Below are 11412 nucleotides of genomic sequence, written 5' to 3' on the forward strand. Positions count from 1 at the left end.
TGTGACCCTATCCCCAGCCTGTCCCTTGGGTGTCTCTTCCCTCGGTGTGACCCTATCCCCAGCCTGTCCCTTGGGTGTCTCTTCCCTCGGTGTGACCCTATCCCCAGCCTGTCCCTTGGGTGTCTCTTCCCCCGGTGTGACCCTATCCCCAACCTGTCCCTTGGGTGTCTCTTCCCTCAGTGTGACCCTATCCCCAGCCTGTCCCTTGCGTGTCTCTTCCCTCGGTGTGACCCTATCCCCAGCCTGTCCCTTGGGTGTCTCTTCCCTCGGCGAGACCCTATCCCCACCCTGTCCCTTTGGTGTCTCTTCCCTCGGTGTGACCCTATCCCCAGCCTGTCCCTTGGGTGTCTCTTCCCTCAGTGTGACCCTATCCCCAGCCTGTCCCTTGCGTGTCTCTTCCCTCGGTGTGACCCTATCCCCACCCTGTCCCTTTGGTGTCTCTTCCCTCGGTGTGACCCTATCCCCAGCCTGTCCCTTGGGTGTCTCTTCCCTCGGTGTGACCCTATCCCCAGCCTGTCCCTTGTGTGTCTCTTCCCTCGGTGTGACCCTATCCCAGCCTGTCCCTTGGGTGTCTCTTCTCTCGGTCTGACCCTATCCTCAGCCTGTCCTCTCGGTGTCTCTTCCCTCGGTGTGACCCTATCCCCAGCCTGTCCCTTGGGTGTCTCTTCCCTCGGTGTGACCCTATCCTCAGCCTGTCCCTTGCGTGTCTCTTCCCTCGGTGTGACCCTATCCCCAGCCTGTCCCTTGTGTGTCTCTTCCCTCGGTGTGACCCTATCCCCAGCCTGTCCCTTACGTGTCTCTTCCCTCGGTGTGACCCTATCCCCAGCCTGTCCCTTGGGTGTCTCTTCTCTCGGTGTGACCCTATCCCCAGCCTGTCCCTTGCGTGTCTCTTCCCTCGGTGTGACCCTATCCCCAGCCTGTCCCTTGGGTGTCTCTTCCCTCAGCGAGACCGTATCCCCAGCCTGTCCCTTGGGTGTCTCTTCCCTCGGTGTGACCCTATCCCCAGCCTGTCCCTTGCGTGTCTCTTCCCTCGGTGTGACCCGATCCCCACTGTGCCTTGGGTGTCTCTTCCCTCGGTCTGACCCTATCCCCAGCCTGTCCCTTGCGTGCCTCTTCCCTCGGTGTGACCCTATCCCCAGCATGTCCCATGGGTGTCTCTTCCCTCGGTGTGACCCTATCCCCAACCTGTCCCTTGGGTGTCTCTTCCCTCGGTGTGACCCTATCCCCAGCCTGTCCCTTGCGTGTCTCTTCCCTCGGTGTGACCCTATCCCCAACCTGTCCCTTGGGTGTCTCTTCCCTCGGTGTGACCCTATCCCCAGCATGTCCCTTGCGTGTCTCTTCCCTCGGTCTGACCCTATCCTCAGCCTGTCCCTTGGGTGTCTCTTTCCTCGGTGTGACCCTATCCCCAGCATGTCCCTTGCGTGTCTCTTCCCTCGGTCTGACCCTATCCTCAGCCTGTCCCTTGGGTGTCTCTTCCCTCGGTCTGACCCTATCCCCAGCATGTCCCTTAGGTGTCTCTTCCCTCGGTGTGACCCTATCCCCAGCCTGTCCCTTGGGTGTCTCTTCCCTCGGTGTGACCCTATCCCCAGCCTGTCCCCTGGGTGCCTCGTCCCCCAGTGTTACCCTATCCCCAGCCTGTCCCTTAGGTGTCTCTTCCCTCGGTCTGACCCTATCTCCAGCCTGTCCCTTGCGTGTCTCTTCCCCCGGTGTGACCCTATCCCCAGCCTTTCCCTTGCGTGTCTCTTCCCTCGGTGTGACCCTATCCCCAGCCTGTCCCTTGGGTGTCTCTTCCCTCGGTGTGACCCTATCCCCAGCCTGTCCCTTGGGTGTCTCTTCCCTCGGTGTGACCCTATCCCCAGCCTGTCCCTTGGGTGTCTCTTCCCTCGGTGTGACCCTATCCATAGCCTGTCCCTTGCGTGTCTCTTCCCTCGGTGTGACCCTATCCCCAGCCTGTCCCTTGCGTGTCTCTTTCCTCGGTGTGACCCTATCCCCAGCCTGTCCTTTGCGTGTCTCTTCCCTCGGTGTGACCCTATCCCCAGCCTGTCCCTTGGGTGTCTCTTCCCTCTGTGTGACCCTATCCCCAGCCTGTCCCTTGCGTGTCTCTTCCCTCAGTGTGACCCTATCCCCAGCCTGTCCCTTGGGTGTCTCTTCCCTCGGTGTGACCCTATCCATAGCCTGTCCCTTGGGTGTCTCTTCCCTCGGTGTGACCCTATCCCCAGCTGTCCCTTGCGTGTCTCTTCCCTCGGTCTGACCCTATCCTCAGCCTGTCCCTTGCGTGTCTCTTCCCTCGGTCTGACCCTATCCATAGCCTGTCCCCTGGGTGTCTCTTCCCTCGGTGTGACCCTATCCCCAGCCTGTCCCTTGGGTGTCTCTTCCCTCGGTGTGACCCTATCCCCAGCCAGTCCTCTCGGTGTCTCTTCACTCGGCGAGACCCTATCCCCAGCCTGTCTCTTGGGTGTCTCTTCCCTCGGTGTGACCCTATCCCCAGCCTGTCCCTTGGGGGTCTCTTCCCTCGGTGTGACCCTATCCCCAGCCTGTCCCTTGGGTGTCTCTTCCCACGCTGTGACCCTATCCCCAGCCTGTCCCTTGGGTGTCTCTTCCCTCGCTGTGACCCTATCCCCAGCCTGTCCCTTGCGTGTCTCTTTCCTCGGTCTGACCCTATCCCCAGCCTGTCCCTTGGGTGTCTCTTCCCTTAATGAGACCCTATCCCCAGCCTGTCCCTTGGGTGTCTCTTCCCCCGGTGTGACCCTATCCCCTGCCTGTCCCTTGGGTGTCTCTTCCCTCGGTCTGACCCTATCCCCAGCATGTCCCTTAGGTGTCTCTTCCCTCGGTGTGACCCTATCCCCAGCCTGTCCCTTGGGTGTCTCTTCCCTCGGTGTGACCCTATCCCCAGCCTGTCCCCTGGGTGTCTCGTCCCCCGGTGTGACCCTATCCCCAGCCTGTCCCTTGCGTGTCTCTTCCCTCGGTCTGACCCTATCCCCAGCCTGTCCCTTGCGTGTCTCTTCCCCCGGTGTGACCCTATCGCCAGCCTTTCCCTTGCGTGTCTCTTCCCTCGGTGTGACCCTATCCCCAGCCTGTCCCTTGGGTGTCTCTTCCCTCGGTGTGACCCTATCCCCAGCCTGTCCCTTGCGTGTCTCTTCCCTCGGTGTGACCCTATCCCCAGCCTGTCCCTTGCGTGTCTCTTCCCTCGGTGTGACCCTATCCCCTGCCTGTCCCTTGGGTGTCTCTTCCCTCGGTCTGACCCTATCCCCAGCATGTCCCTCAGGTGTCTCTTCCCTCGGTGTGACCCTATCCCCAGCCTGTCCCTTGGGTGTCTCTTCCCTCGGTGTGACCCTATCCCCAGCCTGTCCCCTGGGTGTCTCGTCCCCCGGTGTGACCCTATCCCCAGCCTGTCCCTTGCGTGTCTCTTCCCTCGGTCTGACCCTATCCCCAGCCTGTCCCTTGCGTGTCTCTTCCCCCGGTGTGACCCTATCCCCAGCCTTTCCCTTGCGTGTCTCTTCCCTCGATGTGACCCTATCCCCAGCCTGTCCCTTGGGTGTCTCTTCCCTCGGTGTGACCCTATCCCCAGCCTGTCCCTTGGGTGTTTCTTCCCTCGGTGTGACCCTATCCCCAGCCTGTCCCTTGCGTGTCTCTTCCCTCGGTGTGACCCTATCCTCAGCCTGTCCCTTGGGTGTCTCTTCCCTCGGCGAGATCCTATCCCCAGCCTGTCCCTTGGGTGTCTCTTCCACCGGTGTGACCTTATCCCCAGCCTGTCCTCTCGGTGTCTCTTCCCTCGGTGTGACCCTATCCCCAGCCTGTCCCTTGGGTGTCTCTTCCCTCGGTGTGACCCTATCCCCAGCCTGTCCCTTTGGTGTCTCTTCCTTCGGTGTGACCCTATCCCCAGCCTGTCCCTTGGGTGTCTCTTCCCTCGGTGTGACCCTATCCCCAGCCTGTCCCTTGGGTGTCTCTTCCCTCGGTGTGACCCTATCCCCAGCCTGTCCCTTGGGTTTCTCTTCCCTTAATGTGACCCTATCCCCAGCCTGTCCCTTGGGTTTCTCTTCCCTTAATGTGACCCTATCCCCAGCCTGTCCCTTGGGTGTCTCTTCGCCCGGTGTGACCCTATCCCCAGCCTGTCCCTTGGGTGTCTCTTCCCTCGGTGTGACCCTATCCCCAGCCTGTCCTCTCGGTGTCTCTTCCCTCGGTGTGACCCTATCCCCAGCCTGTCCCTTGGGTGTCCCTTCCCTCGGTGTGACCCTATCCCCAGCCTGTCCTCTCGGTCTCCCTTCCCTCGGTGTGACCCTATCCCCAGCCTGTCCCTTGGGTGTCTCTTCGCCCGGTGTGACCCTATCCCCAGCCTGTCCCTTCGGTTTCTCTTCCCGTAATGTGACCCTATCCCCAACCTGTCCCTTGGGTGTCTCTTCCCTCTGCGTGACCCTATCCCCAGTATGTCCCTTGGGTGTCTCTTCCCTCGGCGTGATCCTATCCCCATTGTGTCCCTTGGGTGTCTCTTCCCTCGGTGTGACCCTATCCCCAGCCTGTCCCTTGGGTGTCTCTTCCCTCGGCGTGATCCTATCCCCATTGTGTCCCTTGGGTGTCTCTTCCCTCGGTGTGACCCTATCCCCAGCCTGTCCATTGGGTGTCTCTTCCCACAATTGACCCTATCCCCAGCCGGTCCCTTGTGTGTCTCTTCCCTCGGTTTGACCCTATCCCCAGCCTGTCCCTTGTGTGTCTCTTCCCTCGGTGTGACCCTATCCCCAGCCGGTCCCTTGTGTGTCTTTTCCCTCTGTGTGACCCTATCCTCAGCCTGTCCATTGGGTGTCTCTTCCCTCTGTGTGACCCTATCTCCAGCCTATCCTTTGGATGTCTCTTCCCACCGTGTGACCCCAGCCTGTTCCTTGGGTGTCTCTTCCTTCGGTGATGCAAGCTCTAGCCACGCCCCTTCGGTCTAGCCCAGCACAGGGTAGGGATGCCCCCCACAGACGGAGCCCCCTCAATGCTGGTGGTACTCGTGCCCTCTGACCTCGAGCGTCAGGCGCACTTTTATTTATGTCCTCGAGATGCGTGAGTGTTACGCGAGGTGCGTGGTTGGCAGGTGGCTCACTACATCCCTTGTAACCTTTAATAACAGGAAAGGAAAAACCAAAGGACAAAAAGCAAATACAAGAAACAAGTTGTCATTATCAAAGGTTCATCCGCTGCGTCAGACGGGGCGGCAGACCTTCTCGCCCCGCTGGGCACCAACGCCTCTGACCCTGTTGAGGGTGCGCCCGGAGGAGAGTGGGGCCACCCCTGGGGTTCACATTCGCTCCACGGTCTGACACTGACTGCTGCGGTCGCCCTTGTGGTCTTGTCTCCCGTCGCTCGGCACACCTCCATCACTGCCTGACTCTGGACCCCGTCCGGACAGGGAATGTCCACGCTTATGTCGGGGTCACCATTTCGCTGTCACACAGTCCACTGGACCAGGACACGTTCCTCAATAGATCGATGCTATCTCTACTTCTGGTCACCATGTTTCCTTTTATTCGCACCGCTTCCCTTGCCTCTCTTTCAAAGGGCGTTCGGAACTTCCACCCTGGGGGGTGATCCTTGTTGACTACGCGGTCGCCCACTTTTAGGGTGGGTCTCAGTGCTGTCTGATCACGGCTCTCTCTCATAGTTCACCTGTCTCTGCCCCTGAGCTGGGTGTCCATCGAGGGCAGTAGGGTGCCAGTGAGGCCCGCGGTCAGGACTTCCCGCACTGGTCGTTTCATCAAGTGGTGTGCTGGCTCAGAGCGCATCCAGTTGTGCTATGCGGTGTTTGTCGATAAGCGCATAGAAACTGGTGTAGGCTACACTCGGGATTCTCACCCCGATCTACTCCAGTTTACAGAGCTTTAGTGTCCTCATCAAACGCTCCACTTCTCCAACAGCCCGAGGCCAGACTGGGGTGATGCGGCGATGGCGGATGTTTAGTTAGTGGAGGTAACCACAGAACTCTTGACCTGGAAAGGGAGGGCCGTTGTCAGTCTTGATCTCATCGGGTAGGCCAAGCAATGCAAATATTTTCTCCAGAGCGGGTCGAACATAACTGAGTAACAGTCCATTGTAACTAGTGTCATCCGGTCATCGATGTCCATACTGAGGGATGACCAGGGCTGAGTGTCGCCCCCCTCGGTGATGACCGGGGCAGCGGGAGACTCTCCTTCCGTAATGATGCATGAGTGGCATGCCCTAACTTTCTCCTCAACCAAACGGTCCACGTTGGGGAACCATGTCTTGTCTGCCTGACCAAACGTTCCATGTTGGGAACCACACCTTGTCTCTTCGACCAAACGTCCATGTTGGGGAACCACACCATGTCTCCTCTACCAAACGGTCCATGTTGGGGAACCACACCTTGTCTCCTCAACCAAACGGTCCATGTTGGGAACCACACCTTGTCTCCTCTATCAAACGGTCCATGTTGGGGAACCACACCTTGTCTCCTCGACCAAACGGTCAATGTTGGGAGCCACACCTTGTCTCCTCGACCAAACGGTCCATGTTGGGAAAAAAACACCTTGTCTCCTCGACCAAACGGTCCATGTTGGGGAACCACACATTGTCTCTTCAACCAAACGGTCCATGTTGGGGAACCACACTGTTGGAGTTGGCCCTTCTGGCAGGTTCACCCCTAAAACTTTTTGCTGATGAATGTGAATTGGTGGTAGTGATTTTTGGTTTCTGCGCACTTTACCACTGTGTCCGAGGGTAAAGTGCGCGCGTGTAGTGAGGTTGGCCTGCCCTCCCATAGGAATGAATAGGGAATGTATGTGTCCATGTTAGTTCCTGATGCGTGGGGAGTGCAGGCTTGTGTGATTAAATGCTGCAAAATGATGTATGCGGCATGATTGTGTCTAGTGTGGAAGTGCCACTTCTAGACATTGGTGTGCATGTGCAGTAAGGGTGCTGGCGTGTGATTGGCTGGAACTGGCTGGTGAGCCTGGCTCCAGGTGTCTGGATGGGTCTGCCCCGGTGGTGAGTGAAGAGATTAGACTGACTGAATTATTTTTAAAGCGTGCTTATGCGGAGGCGTCTTGGCGCTGTAGAACGGAAGAAAAGTCAGAAAGCTATTAGGGCATAGAAAAGAGCCAAGTTTTTTGCGCCTTCCTAAAACTGGTTCTGTTCGTGTCAGATCGCAACGTGATGGGCATGGTATTCCACCGTTTCGCTGCCTGGTAGGAAAAAGATTTCCCACCCCAACAAACTCTCCTTATTCTGGGCAAGCGGATTAGATCTTGGCTACTAGATCTTAATGTGCGAGAAGGCACATAACGAGGGAATAGATTAGTGAAGTCCTCTGAGCCTCTTCCATTTAGAGATTTGTGGACCAGACAGAGGGCCTTAAATGGGACTCTACGCCTGACAGGAAGCCAATTAAGTTGCCGTATGGCCTGAGATGTCGGGTGGCGCTTAGGAAGGTCCAGTAAGACTCTGGCTGCCGCATTTTGACTAGACTGAAGCTTTTTGATTTGTTTTACTCCCGTACCTAGGTACAGTGCATTGCAGTAGTCTACACGGGACATTAATAGAGCTCCCATCACGGTTTTTCGCAGAGTGAAGGGAATGTAAGGCAAGATTTTCCGGAGAACCTTGATTGTAAAAAAGCATGTTGATGTAACCTGACTGATTTGTGCTGTACAATTTAGTTCCTTGTCAATCATGAAACCAAGGTTCCTGACCTTTATGGCCGGGACTGGGCATGTACCAGCTTCTGGGGGCCACCACAGGTGACTCCAGATAGAGGGGTTTTGACCAAACTCAATCACTTCAGTTTTTTCAGTATTGAGTTTTAAAAAGTTCTCACTCATCCAGCTCTTAACGTCTAGGAGACAGTTTCTAAAGCGCTCTGCTGTGGCTTCTACCGTCTGAGAGAGTGACACTACTAATTGTGTGTCATCTGCGTAAGACACTAGACGCAGAGCATGTGATTTTATTAATACTGCAAGAGGGGTCACATACATATTGAATAATGTAGGTGAGAGCGCTGACCCCTGGGGTACGCCGCATGGGAGAGAGAACTCTCCAGATTGGAGACCTCCCCAATGGATTTGCTGTAATCTGGCATCTAAGAAAGACTTTAGTAAGGTTAGTGCAGTGTCTGTAATGCCTAATGTTCGAAGTCTATTCAGTAAAAGCCCATGATTAACGGTGTTGAATGCTGCCGTTAAATCTAATAAAATCAGGACAGCTCTTCCACCCTCATCCATCGTCCTCCGGATATCCTCAGTTGCCATAATTAAGGCGGATTCCTTGGAACGACATGACCTGAAGCCATGTTGAGTGCTGTCTAGTAAGGTGTTTTGGTCTATAAATTTCATGAGCTCCTGATTCTTGGCCTTTTCAAGAATCTTGGCCAGTAAGGGAAGGCACGATATTGGACAATAGTTCTTTGGTTCCGTAGGGTCCAAGGTTTCTTTTTTGAGAATGGGCCTTATGCACGCTTTTTTCCACCTGTGAGGGAAGATACCAGAGCCAATGACCTTATTTAACAGAGGGGTCAGAGTAGGGCTGATTATCTCAGGGACCAGATGTAGTATGTAGGGAGGGCAAGGGTCCAATGGTGAGCCCGATTTCATCTTGGTTAGCAGGCACTCCACCAGTGTTTCATCTAAATATGAAAATTGCGAGAATTTGTTAGTGCCTGGTCCTATGTCTTCCCTGTGGTTTATCACTGTTCTAGTGCAGAGATTGTGGAGATCGTCATAACCGCCTGGACTTTTTGCTGGAAGAATAGGGCCAGATTTTCCACAAAATTCTGGTCCGGGAAAAAGATGGTGTCACAGGGACTCTTAGCTAAGTATGAAACAGTTTTAAATATTTCCTTAGAGGAATTTGAGGCCTCTTGGATTTTTTGGGTGAAGAAAGTCGATTTGGCCTGTTCTATTTTAGTCTTATATTCAAGTAGGACTCTGGTGTATTCCTTCCTATTTTGAGAGCTATAGTCAGATCTCCAAATCCGCTCGTAACGACGGCATTTAAGCTTAATTAATTTGACACCAGGAGTGTACCATGGTGAGGTGACTGAGCGTCTTCTAGGTTTCTTAGTTTCCTCTGGGGCCAGCTCATCTATATCTCTTGGCTAATCCATGTATTAAAATTGTTGGCACCGCTGTTACTGTCATAAATTCCAGTTAGAGGGGTTTTTATGGATAAAGTATTAGCAAGCTGACTAGCTTGAATCTTTTTCCAGGCACGCGTTTTGACTGGTAGATGATCCCTTCGGCGAGTGATAGAGAGGTTAGTTTGTAGGTTGAAGAGGATGGCTGCGTGATCAGACCATGGAACTGGCATAACAGATGTTCCCCTGATACGGTCATTATTTGTGAAGATGTCATCGAGCCTGTGACCAGCTATATGCGTTGATTTTGATACTATCTGATCCATCCCAAAGCTTTGGAAATTGTCGATTAAGGTGGCCGCTTCAGTGTCATTATTCTCCTCTAAATGAAAATTAAAATCACCCAGGACCATAAAAGTGGCTGTATCAAAGGTGGATTCCAAAAAATGATGGAGCGCTTTAATAAACGGGGCTCTGGGACAAGGGGGTCTATAGACCAGTAAGCCTGATAGTATCATTTGATTTCTATCCTTGACACTGAAAGTCATAGTTTCTGCTTCCAGACCCAATTGTGGAAGGACATTTACTTTAAGTTAGGAGCAGTGAATTATTGCAATTCCACCTCCCATTGAACCTGTTCTATCAGCATGTGCAACAGAGTAACCATTAGGAACAGCTATACTCCAATCCGGCCCTGACGAGTCAGACGCCCATGTTTCCGTAAGGAAAATGAGGTCGGCAGAATTGTCTGTTATTAGTGCCTCTACCTCGTACTTATGTTTTGACATTGATCTTACATTTATTAAAATGTTTTTTAATGTTTTGTGTTTGTTATCAATGTGACTGTCCGTAGTGTTAGTGTGTTTACTAGTAATAGATGAATAAGGGATCATACTATTCGATTTGTTCTCAAGGATAATCTTAGATTGGTAACCATCTGTGGAGAATATTGGTGCACTCTCAAACAAAAACCCGCAAGAAGAGCAGTTAGAGGTATGTAAGATGTCCTGATCGAGCATAATTGTCGGGTGTTCACAGATATTAAGATCTAACTTGAGCAGTGCTTCACAAGGAAAACTAATTAGAGGAGAACGGGCAGGGGTTTGGGCGCTAGGCGCGGGTCCGGTGCGGACGGCGCAGACGGGCTTGCCTTTGGCGCGCCGCCGGCGCATGCTGATATGAGGGAGGGGTGCACCTGGGACCTGAATAGGGCTGGGCTCTCCCCACACAATGCTGGCTCCGCCCCCTGTGGTGCAACTGATGTCCCTACCCTGGCCAGTAAATAGTGAGAGGGGCTGAGCACATCAAGAGTGCTCCAAAACCAGCTGCGACTGGTTTTCCCGCCACCCTGCACCTAACGACAAAGGTTTTTACTATATAAAAAGGGGCTGTGTCCCCTTACATAATGTTCTTGCTGATCTTAATTTGGAGGGGGGCCTGCTGCTGCTGCTGGGTGCCAGGAGGACCGCCACTGGGGATTGCCTCCCTGCCTAGGCAGACCCTGTGAGCTGGCACCTGGGCCCAGCCATGCCCCCCCCCCCACCTCAGTGGGCATTTCGCTCGAGCCCAGAAAGGCTATGGGGCATTAGTAGTTCGAGCCCTGAGAGACTCCCGGGCCCCACAGTTGTTGCTAAGCCCACGAGGGCTCCCCCGGGGTACCGTTGTTTTTGGGCACAGAGCCTGCAAGGCTCACACGTGGTGGTTTTTGCCCCATTGTTGTTCAAAGTCCTACCTAGAGCCCGGAGGCACGCTGGTGCCAGGCTCAATCCCTGCTACAGCTGCCCAGCACTTAGTGGGCAGCTGCTCCGTTTAGGCCCCCCCCTGACATTTGGGACAGTCACAGGTTGTGGCCTATGCAATTTCTGCTCAATTGTTCTTCCTGCACGTCTGAATGTGTTTTGATGCGTCATGTGCCTTGTTCTTACACCTCTGAATGTATGTTTCTGCATCATGTGTTTTCCCTACACCTCTGAATGTGTTGTGAGGCATCATGTGTAATGTGTTCTTGCCAATACCCCTAAATGTATGGTGATACTTAGGTGATTCTTCTTCCTAGGGCAGGTGTGCTAGTGAAGCCCAGGTTCCCTGCGTAATATTCTCCTAAGGTGGTTAGGGTTGCGTAGGTGGTACTTACCTGGTACCAGTGATTACTGGTTGTGTGCTACAGTTGATATTTTGTGCTACAGTGATTATTATTCTAAGGTCTACAACGTGCTATTTCTAACAGTATTTTTAGTTCTAAAAGTGCTGATTCCTGACAGTGGTCCATGTGGCCCTGTCTTGCACATATCCCCTGTAAATTCTGCCCGTGCCTGTTGGCACATTGTAAAGTGTGTGTTTTTATCTAATGT

Source organism: Lissotriton vulgaris, unplaced genomic scaffold (assembly GCF_964263255.1).
Source record: "Lissotriton vulgaris unplaced genomic scaffold, aLisVul1.2 SCAFFOLD_3421, whole genome shotgun sequence".
NCBI classification, from domain to species: domain Eukaryota; kingdom Metazoa; phylum Chordata; class Amphibia; order Caudata; family Salamandridae; genus Lissotriton; species Lissotriton vulgaris.